Source organism: Plecotus auritus (assembly GCF_963455305.1).
Source record: "Plecotus auritus genome assembly, chromosome: 5".
Classification (NCBI taxonomy): Eukaryota; Metazoa; Chordata; class Mammalia; order Chiroptera; family Vespertilionidae; genus Plecotus; species Plecotus auritus.
This window is the reverse complement of record NC_137776.1, coordinates 128,409,449-128,434,751: the sequence shown is the minus strand read 5'-3', so window position 1 is coordinate 128,434,751 and position 25,303 is coordinate 128,409,449.

The window sequence follows — 25,303 nt, the reverse complement described above, 5'->3', positions numbered from 1 at the left end:
CTGTAACGCTTTGTACAAACCCCAGCAGTATCTGGGTTAGGTGGTGTCTGTTTGGGTGGTGTAAATTTCAGTGTGTATTCATCAAAGCTAGTGGAAATGTCCTCTGATAACATTACTCACCAGGGTGACCAACAGTTTTAAAGTGATAGCCATCTACATTTACATAGAACTACGACTTGTGAGTTAACTCATCAGAATATACTAATGAGCAGTTTATATCTTTGAAGACCTAACTGTGGCTTTCTGGAAAGTTACAGAAAATAGATCATATTTACACGCTACAGAAAATCATCAGGTACCTGCCAAATGATTAACAAGAATTTTACCCACCATAGTGACAGATAATAATCATCTGTATGTCATAACTATAATTACATGCTATTTTCTTAAATTTATATCAATTATTGAGAAAAAAGTTTAGCAAATTTATCCTTATCTGGAAGCTTTATTCAAAAAATACTAGTCATAAACCCAAAGGAAGATAAATTAGGTTCTTCTTTATTTAGAATAGAATAGTAGTGAAAACAACAGTGTTTAAATTGAGAGAGTACTGGGTTTGAATCCCAGTGCACTTGCCTACTGTAGTCAATTCTTCCCTCTCCATTTTTGCTCTGCCCCACTGTGGACAGAGTATATTTCCCTGGTTTATTATCTTTGGACTTGCTATGACCCTGGAATTTTAAGTGCAAGTAACAATGTGTCAGTTCCCATTCTGCAATTCCCCTCTCCCTCCTTTCTGCATAAGAAGAGCATGACTCAGACTATGGATCTTTATTTCGGAAGGAAATGGTGCTCAGAGAAGACTTGACTCCTACCCGCAGTCTGGAGCCACGCCCAGCTGGACCCAGACAAGCACAGCCAGCCAGGGAAGCAGAGTCACACCCCTCATCCAAGAAATAAATAATGGTGATGTAACTCCCTGAGATTTTCGGGTTGTTTTCGCTTCAGCAAAAGCTGATCAACACAACTACTAACTGTGTAACTTTTAGAAAATTTCCGCAAACTTTACACCACCATTTTTAAATATGTAAAGTGGAAAATAAGAGTTTTAAGGATTAAAAGCAATAAGGCGAAGTGCTTAGCATGGGACCTGGCATGTAGTAAATGACCAATCAAGGATCAAAATATGATCAACAGTAACAATTCCATAAAACAGGGTGACTATAATTAATCACACTGTACTGTATATTTGAAAGTTGCTAACAGCGTAAATCTTAAACGTTCTCATCACAAGAAAACAAAACTTTGTGACTTTGTATGGTGATGAACATTAACTAGGCTTACTGTGGTCATCATTTTCCAATATATACAAACTAGAGGCCCAGTGCATGGATTCGTGCACTGGTGGAGGGTGTGGCCTGTGGGGATCAGCCTGCTGTGAGAGCGTTGCTCATCCCGGTCAGCTGAGTGGCCATGGACCCGCCCTCAGAGTGGCTGCTCCTGCTGCGGAAGTGCCACTCATGCCAGTCAGCTGAGTGGCGCTCCCACTGCGGGAGCACACTGACCACCAGGGGGCAGCTCCTGCATTGAACGTCTGCCCCCGGGTGGTCAGTGCGCATCATAGTGACTGGTCGACCGGTTGTTCTAGTTGTTCCACCGTTGGGCTTTTATATATATAGATTTCCTCTCCCCAGAATGTGATTCAACATTTAAAAAAAAAAAAAAAAAACAGCACATGCTACTTTTGAGATGAAATTATATAACTTAGTTTTTTATTAGAAATAATTTCATTTGGCAGAAATTTGAGTGCTTCTACACAGCATCATGCCAGAAGTTATAAACCTCTTTTAGCCACAACATTCAGGGAGCTCACAGCTTAAAAAATCAAGAAACTAAATGATAATATAGGAGTTAAAATATGCACACATAAAGGAGATACAGAAGAGAACCATGTCTGCTTTGGTCCAAATGAGTGACGATTACCAACTGTGAGGGCCAGCCTGTCTCTTGTGTTTGAGAACTGTAATCATCTACACCACTGATGTCACCAGTGGGCAGGCCCATTACTACTTCCATGAAACATATTCCTCCAGGGTTTCCCATCTCAACTAATGGCACCTCTGTCTACCCGTTGGCTCACATCAGAAACCTAAATGAGAGTGACCTCGTCCTCCTCACCAAATCCTATTACTAAATCTGTCAGTTCTACCTCAAAAAAAATATTTATCCACAACACTGTTCAACCACAGGTACCATCCTTCCTCAAATAGTCTTGTTTTTTTTTCCGATTTTTTTTTTTTTAGTTTTAGAAATATAATTGACAGCATATAGTAAGTTTAAGGCATGCAGCATAATGATTTGACTTACATATATCATGAAATTATTACCATGATTAAGTTTAGTTAGTATTCATCTTCTCATGTAGATCTATGCTAATAAAAGGGTAATATGCTAATTAGACCGGGTTGACCAGACATCTTCTGGTCATCCGGTCCTCCTTCTGGACAAAGCCACGATGGCACGGGCCGAGGCAGAGGCGGTTAGGGGTGATCAGGCCAGCAAGGGAGGGCGGTTAGGGGAGATCAAGCCAGCAGGCAGAGGTGGTTAGGGGTGATCAGGCAGGTGGACAAAGTGGTTAGGGGCAACCAGGCAGGCAGGCAGGTGAGCGGTTAGGAGACAGAGGTCCCAGATTGTGAGAGGGATGCCTGACTGCCAGTTTAGGTCCAATAAACTGCAGTCAGACATCCCCTGAGGGGTCCCGGATTGGAGAGGGTGCAGGCCGGGCTGAGGGACCTCCCCCCCTCCCCCCCTTGTGCATGAATTTCATGTACCAGGCCTCTAGTCCTATCTAATAAAAGAGTAATATGCAAATTAACCACCACTCTGCTACACCCACAAGCCACACCCACCAGCCAATCAGGAGTGAGTATGCAAATTAACCCAACCAAGATGGCTGCAGCCACAGAGTGAGCAGGAGGCTTGGGTTTCCCCGGCAATGGAGGAAGCCAAGCTTTCCGCACACCCTAGCAGGCCCAGGCCTCCACTCAAGGCTACAAAGTTTCAATTATAGAAGTTAAATAAATCCCAACAAAAATGGTGGCAGCCACAGAGCTGGAGAGAGCAGGAGGCTTGAGTTGCCCCGGGCAATGGAGGAAGCCAAGCTTTCCGCACACCCTGGCAGGCCCAGGCCTCCATTCAAGGCTACAAAGTTTCAATTATAGAAGATAAATAAATCCCAACAAAAATGGCTGCGGCCATGGAGCGAGCAGGAGGCTTGGCTCCGCTCAAGGCTACCAAGTTTCAATTGTAGAAGATAAATAAATCCCAGATACCAGGGCCTCCGATTGGGTCGCCAGGGGGCGTGGCCGGCCTGCAAACCACCACAGGCCCCTCGCCCAGGCTGCCCCATGCCCCAAGGGAACCCCCACCCTGATCCGGGTCACCCTTCAGGGCAAACCAGCTGGCCACCACCGTGCACCAGGCCTCTATCCTATATAATCCTATCTAATAAAAGAGTAATATGCAAACTGACCATCACTCCAACACACAAGGTGGCTGCCCCCATGTGGTCAAAGACGGCTGCCCCCATGAGGACACAAGATGGCCACCACAAGATGGCCAGCAGGGGAGGGCAGTTGGGAGGGACCAGCCCTGCAAGGGAGGGCAGTTGGGAGCGATCAAGCCTGCAGGGAAGGGCAGTTAGGGGTGACCAGGCCTACAGGGGAGGGCAGTTAGGGGTGACCAGGCCTTACAGGGAGGGCAGTTAGGGGCAAACAGGCTGGCAGGGGAGCAGTTAGGCATCGGTCAGGCTGGCAGGGAGTGGTTAGGGGGTGATCAGGCTGGCAGGCAGAAGTGGTTAGAGGCAATCAGGAAGGCAGGCAGGTGAGCAGTTGGGAGCCAGCAGACCTGGATTGTGAGAGGGCAGTCAGACATCCCTCGAGGGGTCCCAGATTGGAGAAGGTTACAGGCTGGGCTGAGGGACACATTGCCCCCACCCCGTGCATGAATTTTGTGCACCGGGCCTCTAGTATTAAATAAAAGGAAAGAGTATTTATAGAAATCTTTATTCAAGTAGAGATATTGAATCATTATGCTGTACAGCTGAAACTAATACAATGTCATATATCAATTATACCTCAAAATAAAAAAAAAAAAAAGAGTAACAAGCCCTACTGAGACATAAGCTCCATGGGTTTTTTTCCCTTTTATGGTTCCTGGAACAGGACAGCACTTAATCAATTTTCTTGAATAAATAAATAAATGTATCAGTGAAGTAAACTTGCTCTGTTATGAAGAAACACCATCTTCTTCTCAAACAGGGACATGAGTTCAGCCATGGGTTAATTGAGATCACACCTCGTAAAAAATGGGAAGCAGGGAACTAGTGAACAGTAGAATCAGCAGAAAACAGGCTGCTCCTGGGCTGCACAGCATTTTGGAAAGAGCACAAATTTTGGAGTCTTAGATTTTGTGTTGAACCAGAGCTTGCCATTTAGCACTCATGTCACTTAGATGAATTACTGGGACCTGTAGTTGCCATTGCTTAAAATAAGGATGATGCTTGTCTTATATAGGTATTAAAATTTTTAAAAAGAAATAGTATATACATATTTTTAGGTACCTGTTAAGAGCATAACAAATCTTAGATTGCCCCTTCTCTAGAAATATTCTTGCTGTGATAGAGAAAAGAAGAAATATTTTGGGACACAATGAAATAGATTTTATATTATTTTACTTTAAATTCTCAAGTACTTATGCCAGATAACACTATTTTAGAATCTTCCTAATCTACTGCTTTAAAATGAAGTTCTTATTTAAAATTCACTTTAATGTTGCCTCTTAGACTTCATTTAATAATTCCATACATAATGTATTTAAACCAAAAAATGCACTTTTAATTACAGGGTGTTTTAAGGAAAATATTAATTATAAAGAAAGATTTAATTTAGGTCATGGATCTTCAAAACTCCCCAGAGAATAAAATATGGCTAACTATACTTACCCTGTATTTTCTTACCAACTTATATAAGCTCTTCTGTGAAATAAAGGTAATTGCTTTTTCTGAATTTGCCTATCAGGATACTATTGGCCTACATTAAGCAGTTTTATAAAAAACAGACCTATGAGACTCATAGATATGTCAGTTGAAAGGAAATAACTGAGGACATTGTTCAAGAATATTACAAAGTGTCCTCCTTAGGGTAAACCCTCAGAGAAAATTCCTTTCTGGTCTTGGCAGGAATATGTGTGCTTCCTTTGAGTAGTCAATATGCTTTTAAAGTACAAAAACTGGAAACTGGTTAACTGTCCAGGTTTTCCTTGTTACATTGATTGTTAGATATCTAAAGCTCAATTTGTGACCTACCCGCACCCCCCCCCAAAAAAAACAATTATACCATCAATACTCAATGGCAAATGTAAAGACTCTGCTATGTTCTGAATGTTTGTGCTCCCTTCCCCCTACTCCTCAGTTCAAGTCCTATTCCCCAAGGTGATGGTATTAGGAGATAGGGGCTTTGGGAGGTTATTAGTAATCATCATGAATGGGATTAGTGCCCTTATAAAAGAGGCCAAGAGAGCCTCACCAGATCCTAAATTTGCTGGTACCATTATCTTGGACTTCCAAGTCTGCAGAACTTAGGGAAATAAATGTTTATTGATTACTAGAGGCCCAGTGCACTAATTCATGCACAGCCAGGGAGGGGATGAGGGAGGTTGGTTGGCAGGCCTGCCCCTGATCAGGGTAGGGGGGTGGTGGTCAGGGGCGGGGCTGGCCAGGGGGAGGGGCCACGGACAGTTGGCCAGCCGACCCCGGCCCCTGGTTGAACTCCCGGTAGAGGGGACAATTTGCATATTAGCCTTTTATTATATAGGATAAGCCACCCAGTTTACGGTATTTTGTTAAAGTAGCCCTAAAGGATTAAAAGACACTGTGATATATGTATTTTTATATTAGCCTTGGATCTTCGTTAAAAAATACACACCCTCTCCTGGTTTTATTTTGTATACCGTATGTGGCATATGTGTGTGTGTGTGTGTGTTTCACCTATTTTAAAATATAGAGGGAGGCCGAAACCGGTTTGGCTCAGTGGATAGAGCGTCGGCCTGTGGACTGAAGGGTCCTGGGTTCGATTCCGGTCAAGGGCATGTACCTTGGTTGCGGGCACATCCCCAGTGGGAGGTGTGCAGGAGGCAGCTGATCGATGTTTCTCTCTCATCGATGTTTCTAGCTCTCTATCCCTCTCCCTTCCTCTCTGTAAAATATCAATAAAAAATATATTTAAACAAAACAAAACAAAACAAAACAAAAAAATATAGAGGGAGGACTATTTTTTCTAGTTTTTTTAAGAAGTTAGATTATACTATCTAAACTTATTAGTTTGAAATTTTTTTCACTTGAATATATTTCAAGTACATATTCCCACGTCAATACCTAAAGATCTAACATATTATTATTAGAAATTACTAAATATATCTTTAACAACAATTACTTCATAGATTATTAAGAATAAGATAAAGAGTAGGTTCACTTATTAATTCTATTAAAGTATGTTATTTAGGTCATTAAATTTTTCCATCTTCTCCTTTATTTTTTAAAAGTTTATTCTGTTACACCTCTGAAGACTTGATATTCAAATATATTTTCTCATTTTAACAATGATTGCCTTTTAAATGTTTCTATTTTTGACTTACATGTTATTTATTCAGGCATAGAAATGATAAATGGAAAATGAGATGATAAATGAGGAATGTCTTGTTTATGAACTATGTAGCTAATGACAAGGAGGTCAGGGTGATGTTACCAAAGATACTTGAACTGTGTGATGCAGCAGAAGCCAGGTGAGAGGTTTAATAATGGTTTCTTCTAGATCTTGGCATATGTTTGGTAGTAGGAGTCTCTAACCAAGAACTACTAAACAGATCACATTGTCAAGGAATGCCCATATAGAAACTGATTTTGAAAATAAACCTGACATATTTGGCTCCTACTATTAAAAAAGTTTATTTTACTAAAGAAAGTAATTCTATTGAAAGAAAAATATTAATCTAATGCAATTAAAGGAATAGAAATATAATAGAAAAAAGGATATATAAGTTTAAAGAAATAGTAATGTCATTAAAGTAATAAAAACATATGTAATACTACAATAATTAGATCTGGATGATAAATGCTGGTACTGGCTAAACATCCTATCAAAATGAGACTTTATCTCATATTTATCATAAAATCAAAGGCACAGATCTGTACAGTTACCAAATAAACAAAATACTCCTTTAAAATAATAAACTTTAAAGAACCTATGATCTTTTAAGACAAGATTTATCCGAGAAATAGTTGTAATTCTCCTACAGGATCCCTGTGAAATCCAGTCTCAAAATAAATTATTATGTCAAACTGAATATGGCTTACCTTATCAAACACAATGGGCTGTTACAGTGCATCTGTTGTTCCGTCTGACTTGTCCAGGGCTTTTGAGTTCCAAAGTTGACCAATACGAGAGAATAGCTATCCTAAATTCATTTTATTGTCACGGAATAGACCATGGAATGCTAAATTAAAGGACTGAAATCTTCTAATTTTCTTGTTTTCAAACTCCTGTATTAGGAATTTAAGCAATTAATGCTAATAAACCTTGACTCTTGAGTTATCTTTCCCAAGGAAAACATAATATAAATTATAATTTCCTAAAGGCATTCTAGCAGTAATTCATTTCTGTCCCATGGTCAACCAAAATTGCAGTTGTGAACTCAAGTTTGAGTGAGATTTATGAGTAGTTCAAATTATGCTTGTAAATAAACCTAGATCACGAATTTTCTAGCAGTTCTGAATTGACAGAATTATAGCAGTCTCTTCATATTATCTAACTTTGATGTTCTCCTTTATTTTTCTTGACATGATTATTGATTGCTCAGGTGTTTTGAAGTTATTATTAACTTTAGATTTACAGTTATAGCAGATGGCTGAAAAGAAAAAGATAACTTCAACAATTCTACAAATTTGATGTCTTACAGCACTTTTAAAAACTATTAACTGAAGTTCCTCTATCACTGTCTACCTCTAGTCACATATAATCTATCTAGAAGTAGCTATACCCATAATGAATCCATTATTAATGACTTTGGCTGGCATTTAAGACCGACAGAAGGTCAAGCTAACTTCCCAAGTCTGGTCTCACTACTCCCGTGTGTGTACCTTGGCCTCGAATAACTGAGTCAGTCATTATTCTCTGACCTTGCTACACAATTTCCTCCTTGCATGTCCCTTTGTTCATTCAGCCAATATTCATTTATTAAGTACCAAGTATTGTGTTCACTGCTGGAGTTGCAGGGAGGAGCATGGTATTCAAAATTCTTCTTCTAATATTTTAGCGGAACCTTCAGACAAGGAAGTCGCTATTACAACATAGTGTGGCATGTTTTTTCTCTCTTCCAATATGCCCTTCCTTGTTTCATTTCAACAGCAAAAGTATTAATTCTCAAAAGTAACCTCAAACAGAACTTATACATAAAGCCTTGCCATAGAATATCTTCTTCATTGCTAATTTGTAAAGCCAGTGAATTATTGTTGGGGGGCATTCAGTACCAGATTTTGCATCCTAAGCAGTGCCTCAACATAATTATTTTGCACTTGCAAAATGTTAAAATATTTGTGTGGCTTTTAATGTTATAGCGAGGCACAGATTTCAGAATCTTTACCTTACTAATTATGTTGGTACACTTGCATTTTAATGACGTTGCTATTCAATTTTAGTGAAAAAGCATGGTATTTTACAAACGTTAAGTCAAGGTTTAAAGTATGGTTGCAGGTAAATTCAAAAGTTCACCTGTCCCTTCAGACCTGTGTGGCTCAGTAGTTGAGTTCCCGGTCAGGGCAGGCTCGATCCCCAGTAGGGGGCGTGCAGGAGGCAGCCAGTTAATTATGTTTTTCTCTCATAGATGTTTCTATCTTTCTATCCCTCTCCTCACTTCCTCTCTCAAAAAAAAAAAAAAAAAAAAGTCACTCATCTCATAAAATTTGTATTAGTCCAGAATATTTGTGTAGTCTTACTTTTCTCCCAACCCCAACAGAATTTATTGCATTTTTAATGTTTTAGTGCTGCCTTTTTCCATATTTGTGCTGCTACAAGCTTCTTAGGGACTCCTCAGCACAGGCAATGATGTACTTTTTGTCTTGGACTTCTTTGCCTTGTACAAGTGACTTGTTCTCTCAGATTGTAACAAAAGTCACTACTTAAATACTTTTTGGTAAAGTACAACATAGGGAAAACCATATTGTAATAACTATGCATGGTGTCAGGTGGGTACTAAACTTAACCAGGATGATCACATCATAAGGTATATATATACATGCTTAATCACTATGTTGTACACCTGAAACTAATATTGTATGTCAACTGTAATAGAAAATTTTAAAAAATTTAAAAATCATACTGACATATTGAAGAGACTGGCCAAGTTACTGGAAAAAAACTTGTTAGACTTCAATCCTACCTTAGTACACCTCCACATGAGGAAGTTGAACTTTCTGCTTCATGTCCTGATTAAGCATTTTAATTTTTTAAAATATTGATATTTTGTTGATAGTAAGTCCTGCCTCCATAAGAATGAGTGTCAACCTGAGCACTTGCTCTTAGTAGGTGCTAGAGAATTTTTGTTTTACCTCAGTTTATTGAAAAAGAGAATAACCTTGAATTATCAATAACTCAAAAGTTAGAAATGTTATTCCTGGAAGATTTTTTGAAGAATATGCAATCATCAGTCTCTATTGTTATTCTTGTGTAAACCAAATAGAGAATTCTATCATTTCCTTTATTTGAACTATGCTTCATTATTGGCCTCATTTAATAATATGGGAACAGTCTCAGGAAAACTGTCTCTAGCTGCTTTATGGATACCACTGAAGATCGACACTATCCTACTGTCTATACTTTATAAGAATGGATGGCAGCAGTATCCTTTCTGTCAGTAAGCCTGTGTTCTTCTAAGCAGTGAGTTGTCTTTTGTCACACAGAGGCAGTTAGAGAGGATGCTTTGCAGCTAGACAGCCTGGGTTCAAATCTTGTGGCCACCACTTATATGCTGATGACTTTGTTTCCTCTTTTGTAAAATGAGTAGAAAACTAGTTTTTACCTTGTAGGGTTATTGAAAATATTAAATTATATTAAACTAGAGACCTGGTGCATGATTTCGTGTGCCAGTGGGGTCCCTTGGCCTGGCCTGTGGGATCAGGCCAAAACCGGCTCTCAGACAACCCCTGAGGGGTCCCAGATTGCAAGAAGATGCAGGCCATGATGAGGGACCCCACCGGTGCACGATCAGGGCCAGGGAGGGATGTGGGAGGTTGGCCAGCCAGCGAGGAGCTGCAGGAGGGCTCCAGGGTGTGTCTGGCCCATTTTGCTCAGTCACAATCGGCCAGACCCCAGCAGCAAGCTAACCTACTGGTTGGAGCATCTGCCCCCTGGTGGTCAGTGCAAGTCATAGCAAGTGGTTGAGCCGCCTTAGTATATCATCATTAGCATATTACGCTTTGAGTGGTTGAACAGATGACTGGACACTTAGCATACTAGGCTTTTATTATATAGGATATCCAAGGTACCTGCAAAATGTCTGACACAGAGTGGGTACTCCCTGTGAGCTATGATTCTTCAGAGAATGAAATATTTTGAAACTGATTTTTTTCTATTTTTGGGGACCTAGAAAGAGTAAAGTCAAGTGTGTTGCCTTTCTGACACTGTGACTGGAAATAAAATCTTCTTTTTCTGCATTTATCCTCACAATCTATAATTCTTTGTTTAATTTTGTTCTCTATTTGTTGTATTGCATATTATTGTACATAATTGTATGCCCAATACAGGGTGGGGCAAAAGTAGGTTTACAGTTGTGAGTACAGGAAACAAGGATTTATTCTTGTATCATTATTATTGTATTATTTTCCATATGAACAACTATAAACCTACTTTTGCCCCACCTTGTATTACTGGTAGAGTTAGGGAGAATAAAAATGTGTGTACACATATATTTTCATTTGAGTCTTTTGCTACTTCAAGATAAAATCTTTGGAATTTGTGATTGGAAAAGGGAATAAGAAGGTTTCTAGGAATGTTCTCATTCTTGATTCCCATTATCACTTTGTGATAGTTAATTAAGATATAATTTTTGTTTACTTTTTTATATTCTTATTGTTGATCATATTTGACATTAAAAAGATTTTGAATGTTCTATACCCTTTAATAGATTATTTTTCAAACCTAGTAAAAGATAATAATACATTTTCTCATTTCATGTTCAGGTCGGCTGCCACATTTTTCTCCAGGCCAAGCTTACAGGCCATTTCTATCATTTACAATATTTTCAGTTGCAAGTAATAAAAAAGCAACTCAATCAGGCTTAAACAATGAAGATACATTTTCTGATCACGTAACTTCAAAATCTAGAGGAAAATCATTTGTCCAACAAGGTTTTGATGAGGGCTTCTGTTCTCTTCTGACATTTTATCACTCTGCTTCTGTGGTTCAGCCTTATGTGCTACCTGACTTCCCTTATGACCCCAAAGTGGCTTCCAGCAGCTACCAACCCACATGCCCTTCCAGGGACATTCCAAGTTTTACAGAGAAGCAGCATTCCTGAATTTCTCTCTGATTGGAGCTGCTTAGATAATGTAGCCCCTAAAGTAATCACAGTGTCAAGGGAATTATCTTTTTTCTCATTGAACAAACCAATACTACCTCAGAAACTGAGCACAGCAGCAATCCCACTCAAAGGGTCTGAGGGTTTATGAAAGAGAGATGAAGTGATCTTGGGATAGCAAACTAATTTATACATCACTGCTTTCTTTAAATTTGGAGTTTGTGATGTAATACCATTAATAGTAATAGACAAAGCCACCATAAACTATTAGAACCAAGGGAAAATTACTTGATTATCCGATTGAGTCACTCATTCCTTTATATAACAGAACTAGAGGCCCAGTGCATGAAATTCGTGCACAGGTAGGGGCCCTAGGCGTGGCTGGCAATCAGGGCCAATCAGGGCCAATCAGGGCCTTCCAGCTGCTGGTCGAGGCCTTCCTTTGTTAGGCACTGCCCCCTGGTGGTCAGTGCACATCATAGCGAGCGATCAAACTCCCAGTCTTCCAGTCAAACTCTGGAGGGGACATTTTGCATATTAGCCATTTATATATAGAGATTTTGCTGAAACCTCTATATAGTTAACCATTAGTATCTAAGCCTTTGGGACACTAAGAGTCCAATGGACTGGCAATGGTACAGTGGTAGCAATGGTGAGAGTGTAAAAAAAACTAACTCAAAGGAGCATCAGTGTTTGCCCAGTGCTATCAAAACTTCCAGAACTCACTCTGTGAGAAGCATTGAGAGCTTACTTTTACTCTCCTTTACATTTTTGTCCTTGAATCTTCTCTGAAATGTGTGATTTCTGTCATAATTAGAGCATAGTTATGATGATTTTACTCAGAACAAATTCTTAACTTATTTTATGTACTTTCTGTGGATCCAAGTAAATATATCCTAAGGTATGTTACAAATCAACCACTCCCTCATAGCCCTTTCTAATTATAAAACAAGTGACTATGTATTAGAAATCAGACTTATTTTAATACCAAGTAGATGGGTGGTATTTCAATAAATGATTGTTTCTATTTTCACACATTAACTTCTGGACAAAATAAAATACAATATCTACTGAACTATGTATTTGCCTCAAGGGGAAATGGCAATTTATTTTCTAACTTGCACACACTCTCCTACAGGTCTAAGCTTCATTATATGAAGGCAATAAATCAATGTTTGATTAATCAGCACTGGTAAAAGATCTAAATTTACTTTTCTAAACATATCATTTTCCAAGGTCTTAGGGCCAATTATCCATGAATCTTAATGATTTTCTGTATATTGTCAGAGACTTACATGTCATTTAAAACAAAGTAAAATGAAAAAAAAAAAACCCACAACGTAAAATGGAATCATTAGTCATTAATAACAAGAGGGAAATACAAGTTTTAAAAATACTCTTTTTAAATTGATCAATTATTTTAGAAGTCATTTCCTTTCCCTGTAAATGAGTGAGTTATCAGTCCTCAAGAAGAAGTCATCTCTAGAGGCTGTTTCCATACACAATACTATATTCTGGGCAATTTTTCAGTTTCTCTTATTCACAGCCAGTGAACACAATCAACTCCGGCAGATATTATCACATTATTTACTAAGTTTACATTCCTTTTGCTCAATTCAGTGTTCCACATCAAAGTCTACTGCTGATTAAACACGTGGATATTAGTATCTCTACACATACATTTACTTATAATCTTCAACTTTAAATTCCAATGTTGGTTTTCTGTTTTACATCCCACATATGACTAAAATCATATGGTTCTTGTCACCTGACTTATTTCACTTAGCATGACACTGTCAAGATCCATCCATGTTGTCATAAATGGCAATTATTTCATCATATTTTATGGCTGAGGATTAGTTTAATGTATACATGGTTTCACTCATATGTGGGACATAAAACAGAAAAAAACAAATTCATAAACACAGACAACAATATGATGGCTCTCAGAGGGGAAGAGAGGTTGGGGGAGGATGAAATGGGTAAAAGGGGTCAAATACATGGTGATGGAAGGAGACTAGACTTAGGATGGTGAGCACACAATGCAATCAATATACAGATGATTTATTATAAAACTGTACACCTGAAACTTATATAATACTAGAGGCCCGGTGCACGAAATTCATGCATGGGGGAGGGGGTCCCTCAGCTTGGCCTGCACCTTTCCAATCTGGGACCCTCCCAAGGGATGTCACCCCTAATTGCTCCCCTCTGCTGGTCTGATCACCCCTAACTTCTCCCCCCTGCTGGCCTGATCACCCCTAACTCCCCCCCCACCCCCCCGCTGGCCTGATCGCCCCTAACTGCTCTCCCCTACTGGCCTGATCACCCCTAACCTCCTCTGCCTTGGCCCCCGCCACCATGGCTTTGTCCGGAAGGACGTCCGGAAGACGTCCAGAAGATGTCTGGTCTAATTAGCATATTACCCTTTTATTAGTATAGATTATTAACCAGTGTCACCTCAATAAATTAATTAAAAATAAATTCCATTCTTGAAATAAAGATGTTAACTATGGGATTCTTTTTGTTCACATCACTGATTAAATGACCTATATGATGAAAGTTTACATTCCTTTCTCTTTTTACAACAGCTAACTTATCATGTAAGGGCAGCATATTGCAGATATGCAGAATATTCTGATAAATGGCCTGCTATTTTATAGAATTATATAATACAGAAAGAGCTTTGTTGGTTAATAATTTTAATTCTCCTTTTCCTATTTACTTGATTGCATCTTTGCTTTCTAAGTATTTATAGGTGGATCATTATGGCAAGGGGTGCAAATGAGAAGCTTGACTTAGTTGTAGTTAATTTTGTACAACATGTGTTAGCACACATTCTGGCCAAAAACTAAAGTATGTTAATTCATCCACTGTATTAAGTATGATGTGACTTGAACTTTTACTGCACTTTGTTACTTGAGATTTCCTTCTCATTTTTTATAACAAAAATGATCAACATGGGATTTTAAAACATGGAACATCATAGGGATACACAATTAAATTTATCAAAATACAAAGACAATAAACATGTTTTAAAAGCTTAACCTCACATGTAATAGAATAAATGCTAATTAAAACATCATACATCAGCCCTGGCCCATGTGGCTCAGTTGATTGAGCATTGTACCAATCACCAAAAGGTGGTGGGTTCCATTCTTGGTCAGGGCATATATCCAGGTTTCAGGTTCTATCCCCTGTCAGAGCATGTGCAGGAGTCAACTGATCGATCTTTCTCTCTCACATTGATGTCTCTCTCATTCATGTCAATAAAAAATATATTTTAGCCCTAACCGGTTTGGCTCAGTGGATAGAGCTTCGGCCTGTGGACTGAAGGGTCCCAGGTTCGATTCCAGTCAAGGGCATGTACCTGGGTTGCAGGCACATCCCCAGTAGGGGGCGTGCAGGAGGCAGCTGATCGATGTCTCTCTCTCATCGATGTTTCTAACTCTCTATCCCTCTCTCTTCCTCTCTGTAAAAAATCAATAAAATATATTTTTTAAAAAATATATATTTTAAAAACATAATACATCATTTTTAATCCATCAAATTGCAAAACAGATGATGGTGTGCATTTTTGTTGTAGTTAATCCTCCTCCAAGGATATTTTTTCACCACTGATTTTGAGAGAGAGTGGAAGGGAGTGGGAGGGGAGAGAGAGAGTGACAGAGAGGGAGAGAGAGGGAGGGAGGGAGGGAGAGAGAGACATGGATGTGAGATCGGTTGCCTCCCTGATGTGCCCTGACCATGGCAGGGATCAAGCCTGCAATCCAGGTACTTGCCTTTAACCAGTCCTCAGGCTGATGCTCCATCCACTGAGCTACACTGGCCAGGATGGCGATGTGCATTTTTATAAGGGTTAAAACGGCATCTACATACTCATTGATAGGTTGAATAAATTTTATATAAAGCTGAAAAAATTAAACAAAAAAAGAAATTATTCTTTTCCTAATTAATCAGTGTGGGTTAGTTTTTTTATTCTATCGCTCTTTTAAAAAACAACTTCCCTTTTGATTTATAACTTTTTCTCTAGCTCATGAAATGGCCTGATCCTATAAAAGATTAATCTGATACTAAGAATATTTTTATAGCAGTAAACAATATGATATATAAGGATCTCTTTCATTAGGAACTTAAGCATCCAGGCACAAGCATATCAACTTGTGCAATTTATTCATGCCTACATAATGTACTAGTAAAATCAAGGGGGGAAAATTGTGCAATTATTCTGATTCTTAGTTTTTAAAAGAGAGCAATCTTCTGATTATACTTAATCTTTTTGTGAGTTATGGCTAATTTAAAATTATTTTCCAAAAATAAAATTTGATCTGGCCTGCAGGCACTTCTTCTCAGTCTGATCTAGTTTTGTTTACATGTGGATTCTTAAAGTAGTCACCAATTTTTACAAGTGATTGTCAGTTTGCTCTCAGTGTTGTTTATTTTTAACATATGTGGCTCTAAGGTTACCTGGCAACTAAAGACCTACACATGAAACTCACTTCCACTCAGTAATTTCCAAACCACAGCTGGAAGAACCAATGTTTATGGAGGATTGCCAGTAGCTGTCCTCCACTTGACACTTTAAAATCTTTTGGATGGAGCCCCGCTTGAGAGCAGAGTGGCTACTCCCACCTCAATACAATCACTTTCATTCTGTCCTATGTTGATGTCATTGATCAATGCTTGAAGGAACTTGATAAGAAATAACTTTGTGGAACTCTGTTTCAACTCTTAGAACATTGCTGAAGATATTTGTTACACTTCATAGTCTTCTATGTGGTCCCATAGAAGAAATTCCTTTCTGTCTCAATATAGAGCATGATGATTCATTTCCAATAAGGTGATTTGTTTTTATTAACAAAAGTTAATCTAATAACTAAATATTTTATAACCATTCATTCATTCAACAAATATTTACTGAGCATCTTCTATGTGCTATGTAGTATTCTGGTGCTAGGGATACAGCAGTGAACAGCATAGATGAAAACATCCCTGTCATGAACTCGAGAGTGGTCACTTGTATTTGTCGTGGTTTTCCAGAGAAAGAGAATATATACATACTAGAGGCCTGTTGCAGGAAGATTCCTGCAAGAATAGGGCTTCCTCGGGCCTATTCCTACAAGAATAGGACTTCCTGCAGCTGGAGCGAAGCAGAGAAGGGAGCAAAGCCCGCCTCAGTGGGCTTCGCTCCCGTCTCTGCTGCCTTGCTCCCTCCCATCTCCACTGCCTCACTCCCTCCTGTCTCCGCTGCCTTGCTCCCTCCCTTCTCCTGTGCCTTGCTCCCTCCTGTCTCCGCTGCCTCGCTCCCTTCTCCACCACTTTGCTCCCTTCTGCAGCGCTTGGCTTCCTTCTATGCTGTCTTCAGTCTTCGCTCTGCACCTGCATATGCAAATCAACCGCCATCTTTGTTAGGTTAATTTGCATGCTTGCTCCTGATTAGCTGGTGGGCATATCAGAGGGATGGCCAATTTGCATGTTTCTCTTTTATTAGTGTAGATATGCGCATATGTATATTTGTATATTCATAATCCACAGAGTAAAACACACATATATAAGATATATTTTTATTTATTTTTTTAAAACCTCACAAAGGATATGTTTATTGATTTTAAAGAAAGGGAGGAAGGGAGAGAGAAGGAGAGGAAGAGGGAGGGAGGGAGGGAGAGAAAGGGGGAGAGAGGGGGGAGGGGGAGGGAGGGAAAGAGAGAGAAAGAGAGAGAGAGAGAGAGAGAGAGAGAGAGAGAGATAGCAACGTGAGAGAGAAATATTGATAGGTTGCCTCCTATACACATCCTGACTGGGGATAGAACATGCAACCTTTTGGTGTATGGGATAATGCTTCAACCAACTTAGCCACCAAGCCAGGGCTATTAGATATATATTTTATGTAAAAATGTATATTCTTTCATATATATATATGGAAGTGGCTCATTTGATCATGGAGGCTGACAAGTCCCAAGATCTGAAGGGTGAGCTGGCCAACTGGAGACTCAGGAGGGCTGATGGTTTAGTTCTGGTCCAAAGGCCAGAAGGCTTAAGGTCCATGAAGAACCTGTGTTTTAATTTAAGTCTGAAGGCTGGAAAAAAGCCAGCGTCCCAGTTTAAAGGCTGTCAGGCAGGAAGAATTCTAACTCAGGGAGCAGAGTTAAAGTCCTGTTCTATTACAGCCTTTAACCTGAGTAAAGCCACTCACATTACGGAAGGCAATGTGCTTTACTTGGTCCACTGATTTAAATGTTAATCTTATACAAAAACACCCTCACAGAAACACCCGAAGTAGTTGTCACATAAAATTAACCATCACAGCCCTCATGAATTAAAGACTAAAACTTTTCAGACTTCTCCTTTGGGTTTCAGACTCACATATCCATCTGCCTCCTAAGCATACTGTCTTGAATGTTAGTTAATAGGCATTGAAAACGTCATGGAGTGACCAAGAAATGAAAACAACCAAAATGTCCTTCGATAAGTGGTTGGAAAAAGAAAATTGTGATACAATGGAATACCACTCAGCCACAAGAAAAGATGAAATACTGCCATTTGTGACAATATTGATGGCTCTTGAGAATATCATGCTAAGCAAAATAAGTCAGATGGAAAAAGCCAAGGACTATATGATTTCACTCATACATGGGATATAAAACTGAAAGCAACAAATGAACAAATAAGACAAACAAACAAACAAAAACTCATAGACACAGACAACAGTATGGTGGTTATCAGAGAGAAAGAGTGTTTAGGGAGCAGGTAATAAAGGGTAAAAAGGGTCCAATATATGGTGACGAAATTTGACTTTGGGTGGCAAACACACAATGCAATATGCAGATGATGGATGTGTCATAGAATTGTACACTTGAAACCTATATGATTTAATTAATGTCACCCCAATACATTTAATTAAAAACAAACAAACAATAGTCAAAAGAAAACACTTGGTTCCAAACTCTTGACCTCTAAGGAAAGGCCCGCCCCTCTGTAAATGGCACTATCGCTGGCCCAGGGGCTCAGGCCAACAGCTTTGGAACCATTTCTCATGCTGCTCTTGCTCAAAGTCCTCACTAAATGTGACTATTATTATATGGCAAAGCCCATCTTTCTCCAGTATGCTTCCTTCAATGCATTATTAATTGGAAACAGAGCAAACTTATTAAAGAAACAAATCTGATTATATTACATTAACTCCACCCCCTTCATTAACCAGATATTTTTTAGTAGCTCCCGATAGCCTACAGAATCAAGTCCATTATTCTTAGGGTAATATAAAGGGCCTTTCATGAAGACTGTCTCTCCCATCTCCTCTCTCATCATGATGAACTCAAGCTGTTTGTATCAGCCTTCCAGCTATCCTAGGCTCTTTGTTATATTTCTCTGAATGGGCCCAGCTCTTCTGCTTCCAGGCCTTTACATTTGAATGTCCCTTTTCTTAGCTTGCCCTCCCCCAACCTTTTCTACTGCACTCATGTTTGTCTTTCAGAACCTGTCCAAATACCACTTATGGGAATGCTCCCTGACCTCCCAAGTCTAAACTAGATGAATAACACTCAGTGATGCTTCCATTAGCACGTTTTACACTCTGATAATTATCTGTTTGCTTGTCCATTTTCACTCTGAACTTTAACTTTCTTATATGCAGAAACTGATGGAAATTCACATAGAAATCACCAAGCATAGAACCTGATACATATTAGGTATCCAACTATTCAGGAAGGAACAAAGGAAATGAGAGAGGAAAAAATAGATTGCATCAAGCTCATGGATTGTTGAATTTCTGGAATTAAAATCCTACATTGCAACTGGGAAAGCCATGATTACCTAGGTCGGCAAACTGCGGCTTGAGAGCCACATGTGGCTCTTTGGCCCCTTGAGTGTGGTTCTTCCACAAAATACCATGGCCTGGCGAGTCTATTTTGAAGAAGTGGCGTTAGAAGAAGTTTAAAAAATTTGGCTCTCAAAAGAAATTTCAATCGTTGTACTGTTGATATTTGGCTCTGTTGACTAATGAGTTTGCCGAACACTGCCCCAGGCTATAAAATTCCCTGCAATTGTCCTATCCAATAAGAAGACCACTACCATTCCATGGGTGGTGCTAGTCATCTCCCTGTTCCAATGGGACAAGGTCTAACCACATACCAACATTCCAGGAAGAGGGCACTTAAGCAACACAACCCATAGATAGCCATGGACCTGCTTTATGCCTCAGCTCTTCCCCTACCAACCATCAGTCTAGAGCAGCGATTTTCAACTGGTGTGCTGCAAGAATTTTTAAAACATGCAATACCTGACTTTTAGTCGGGAGCATTGGCTTCTTTTTTCTTGGATTGTCAAATAAAAAAAAAATTACAACAGTCAACACAACAATAGCCCTACATTATGAATGCCCTGCTTGAACCATAAATATATAGGTCATATAATAAAGTTGCATTTTGTTGGTCACATCGCATAATAAGGTTGCATTTGATTGGTTAATTCTTGGCACCAGGAATCCTTATATATAAGTATAGGCACCTGATCTTTTTAAAAAGTTACTTTGAAGCAAGAAGGGTAGGTAATTACTATTACTACATATATTTTTGTAAATCAATCAAATTATATCTATTTTTTGTTATATAAGCAAAAATATATTTTTTGGTGTGCTGCAGGACTTCAGTAATTTGTTTGTGCATGCCACGAGATGAAAATGGTAGAAAATCGCTGGTCTAGAGGGGAACATGATACCACTAGCGAAACAACAGTCGGTATCCTATAGTTTGCCTCACTCCCCAGAATAACAAGAAATCAATGAATCAACTGATGGAAATATACACAATTTCCCAAAATGTTTAAAAATAATTTTCCAGGAAAAAAGAAGTTCCACCTCATTATAAATGTCCAGATGGTGCCCAGAAGCACCATCTACTTCTTTGATCATTTCTGATTAAGATTATTCTTTCTAAGTCCCAGCCTCAATGATAAAATGTGAAAAAATGATCAGCATTAAATAAGTGTATTATAGTGTGCTAGGTATCTATTGCTGTCAAAAAGATTACCCCCAATTTACAGCTTAAAACAACAGACGTTTTAATCTTCCCGTGTCTGTGCATTAGAAAATTGGAAGCGGCCTACCTGAGTGGTTCTGGCTCAGCATCTTCCGTGAAGCTGTGTGGCAACATGTCAGCTTGGGCTGCAGTCACTGAAGGCTTGACCGGGGCCAGAGATCCTCTCCAACATGGCTCCCTCACAAGGAACTCACAGCCAGGTCCTGGCTGGCCACTTGCAGGAGGCCTCTGTTCCTTGCACATACCCCTCTTCCCTGGGCTGCTTAGGCATCCTTAGGACTTTCCCTGAGAGTAAGTGATGTAGGAGATAGAGCCAGAAGGAAGCACAAGGCCTTGCATGACTTACTATAGAAAATGGCATCGAGTCGTTTCTGCTATATTCCACTCAATAGAGGCAAGTCACCAAGTCCATTCTACATTCAAGGGGAGTGGAATTAAGCTCCTCATTTTAAAAGGAGGGGTATCAAAGAATTTGTAGACATATTTTAAGCACATATGGATAATATTAAAACAATATTGTGTTTTGTTGTTTTTTTGTACATAACACAGATGCATAGTATTTCAGCTTCATTAAGTCTGCTTTTGGAATGAACCCATGAAATTACAATATATATTATTCTATGGGAACACACTCGCAGATTACATTTTGTAATAAAATTCTTCATAATGTGTGTCTGCCTCTATTTGCAATGAGTGATGAGGGGGAAAAGTGCACAGCTGTTTCCTTTCTATCCTCAGACTAAAAAGAAAGCATCAAATTCATTTAATCCTCTATGCCTCTCTTTTACTTCCCAGAGTTTAAAATACTTGGATGAGAAAGTAGTCATGTGATAATGAATACACAGCAAATAAACAGTAACCTGAATGAGACTTTCCATTGGGATGTCTGGTTGAGGAAAGAGAATGCTTGTGCTGAAGATTTTTACCTATTACTTTCTCCTTCCTTCTTTTAACTCCCCTCTTCCCCATTCCCTTCCCCTTTTCTTTCCTTTCCCCCTCCTCTCCCTTTCACTGGGAACCAAGATTTCAGCTGACATACCCAACAGAGGGGTAGGAAGCTAGCATTTCTGGGGCTGAGCTTTTAGCTTCCCTTAGACCCCTTAATTTATTCTGTTCATACAAATTAAGCAATTTGATTATTGTCTCCTCCATTTATCTTGCCCCTGGGGGAGGGAGGGCATTTTTCTTTTAACTACTGGGATGCTCTCTGCAGGCCAGGATCCTGGTTGAAATTCTGAACCTTGCCACTCATAACAGCAATTGCACACGTTTTGCTTTCCACCTGTATGCTATTGTCTCCATCCCTCATATCCCCAATAGTATCAAGGAGCTTAAAACTAGACAGTATCTCCTCCCAACCTTTGCAGAACATACCTGGCTGGTGGGTTTTTAGCTTTGTGCAGCATATCCACTCTGTCATGTCAAATTTGATCCCTTCCTTCTTTATCTGCTCCAGCGTCTCTGACTTTTCTATTTTAATTAGTGAAGGCCTTCACTTGTTCCATGCATCCAAAAAGTTAGATTCCTCCACGTCCACCCCAGCAGCATATTAGTTGTATTTGCCAGGATGCAGGGTATTAAAACCCATATCATGGGAAAGTGCTTCCATATTGATCAACTCCCTCTAATGTAACTTTGTTTTTCTTGACCCAGCATTCTTAAGATCCAGACACATCTCTATTCTGCACTGTAGCTTCATGTGAGGTCTCAATCCCCTTCAGCATGCGACCCCTCTCCTCACCTTAGCATTCCTATAATGTCCCTGGCCAAGAATGTTTTATAAGTTTACCTTAGTTATTGGTTTGGTGGCCATGAGCGGAGAGAGAGTCCTGCCAGGGTAGCTGTTGTCTTGCAAGTCTGAGGCCTCGCATCCTCTGCTTCCTGTTCAGGTGAGGGAGGATCATTAGTCTTAATTTGCAAAGAATGGGCTGCTTTCGTGGAGATAAGATTTTTACTGCATTAACCCAGAAGTCTCCATTGCAACTGTCAGGGGCCCCACTCACACCCCAAACTGGACCTGACCTTGACAGAACAGACTTGACTTCTCAGCCAACTTCAGATCTCCATATACTTCCCTTTTCATTAAATCCCGGACCTGGTATTCAGCTTTTGCTGGGTTGCAGAGGATGAAAGACTATTTGTGCTGCCCAAGAGGCCTTGGGTTTTCACACACTTGCCTTGAATTGGTGATTAATTACCTTCGTACATTCATTACCTTTTTTCCAGGGCTTGACTGCCTTCGGCATTAGCCATCTACCTCCATAGTCCTTATGAATACTTCTTACCCCAAACCTCGTAAAAGGAAGATATTTCACCTACCCTTGCATTCTCTTACACTTGTATCTCATCACCTTTCAGCACTAATGAAAATTGTTCAAGTACAGCACAGGTGATATGGTTCTTACTTCTAGCCAACCAGTGGGCAACCCACCAAAGTGTGATTTCAGAATAGTATGCTTCCTCAAACAACTTCTGGTGCCAAATGTCTTATGTTAAGTTCCCCCATGAAACCCACTCTGAAACAGATTTGCATGCATGTTGCTTCTTGGGAGTTCTTGCAGAAACACTCTCTGCAAGGAAATGAGGAAAGCAGGTCTGAGCAGAGAGAAAGGTTGGAATATAATGCAGTTGCAACAGAGGCCTCATCACTTCCTCAGGGAGCTCTGGAGCCAGAATAGACTAGTTAAACAGTTCTACACTGAGGCAAGGAAGCTCAGTCATTGGTGTGGGCTGACCTCTCCCTGCAAGGTGCCCAACCTTTAAGGGGCATGGGGGCTACTTACTAGAGGAGAATTCCTGGAGGGACTCACCTGTGAGCTGTTTTTAGCCAATACACCCAATAGCTGAGCAAATGAGTGAGTGCTCCTTGGGAGCAGGGGGAGGAGACAGATCTAGATCTGGTAGTAAATCACTTCATCTGCTATACCAGTGGTCGGCAAACTCATTAGTCAACAGAGCCAAATATCAACAGTACAACGATTGAAATTTCTTTTGAGAGCCAAATTTTTTAAACTTAAACTTCTTCTAACACCACTTCTTCAAAATAGACTTGCCCAGGCTGTGGTATTTTGTGGAAGAGCCACACTCAAGAGGCCAAAGAGCTGCATGTGGCTCGCGAGCCGCGGTTTGCCCACCACTGTGCTATACTATGCTCTCTGCAGTAGGTACAATTAAAGCACCAGGGAAGTTAAGAAAGGAATAAATAAGCTTTGTAAATAAAGGAAAATGTGACATAGATATTGAAAAACGTAAGTTTTTTGTGAATAATAGCAAATAGTTTGTTGGGGCTGGAATAAAATAATGCAATGAAAGGGTATAAGTAAGTGAAAGATGCAAAAAAAATATAGTGGGCATAAGTGGGAAGGAAATCAACTGGACCAATGTGTGAAGGTCTATGGTTAACAGAGGAAGAACGATAAGCTCTATTTAGTAGTTGATGGGAATTGTTTTTTATTTATTGACAAACATTTTTAGATTGAAGATGACAAACATTTTTTCTGGTATTGTCAAATTTAGTCTATTTATTGCTCAATTTCAGTTTATAACACATTTTTATGTATTTTACAAGGTATTTCCCATACTTTGATCTCCTCCATTTCCTTTTTTTTTTTTTTTGTATATTATATACACTGCACACTTTTAGTAGCAAAAAAAAAAAAAAAAAAAGAACCGAGTTCCTGGATAGCTTGTACAAAAGGGATTTGCATAGAAACAGCCTACTAGGAACAATATATTTGACAGTTTTGAATAAGCAATAACATGTGATGATTTTCATATTGTTCTTCAATTATCTGAGAAGTATAAAAACCATTACTGGAGTCATTAAAGTTAGAATGAACATTAGGGAATTCACTCTAGGCAGAAAATGTTTCCGTTGGCAGTTGATCTCATAATTATATAACTCCTCATTTCTATTTAGCTAAACTTTATTTAAATTAATATGGCTTCTGCCTTTTCCCTTGGAACACCAACCTCTGAAGACATTTGGTAGCTACACAGTGGAATCTAACATCTTCTGATTCTGCTTTCAGTTCAGGATGTGCTGACATAACTTCTCATAATCCCATCTCATCTCCGCTTTACTTTGGCACAACTTAGAATCAGCAATTTCTGAAAACCACTTTCTAAACAGTAAGAAAAGTGGTGTTTCAACATGAAGTGCGAGAAAAGTAACTGCCAGCAAGTTTACTTTCCCGTGCTCTGTTTCTCAGAACTAGAACCAAAGCATGACTGTAGCTGGAATACCTGGACAAATTACCCGCTTACTTCACATTTATTAATAATATTGCCATACATGCCAGGACAAGGTTCTCAGGTTTGACCCTCCCCACATCTGCCCCTGGTGGGGGAACAGCTTGTTAGCATACTAACATATCAAAGTTGTGCTAAGGGAAGCTGTCTGTGTTGACATACTGGCAAGAGAATAATTTGTATTATAGCGTTTCACTCTGAAGAACAAGGATATAACTTGCTGATGAAATAGAACTATCCGATACAACTTCAAAGAATGAAAACCCACGAGAAAGGTGGTGGGAGTAGGGAGTCTGCCAAGCACATGGGCAAGTCTTTGATTGCAAAGCAGCCAGAAATAAACAATAAGAAGTCTGTGTGGACTTCTGCACAGTAAGTGTACTCCTGCTCAACTACTAGGACATCAAAGGTTCTCTCTGGACACGTTTTCCGTCATATCGGCATAAAGA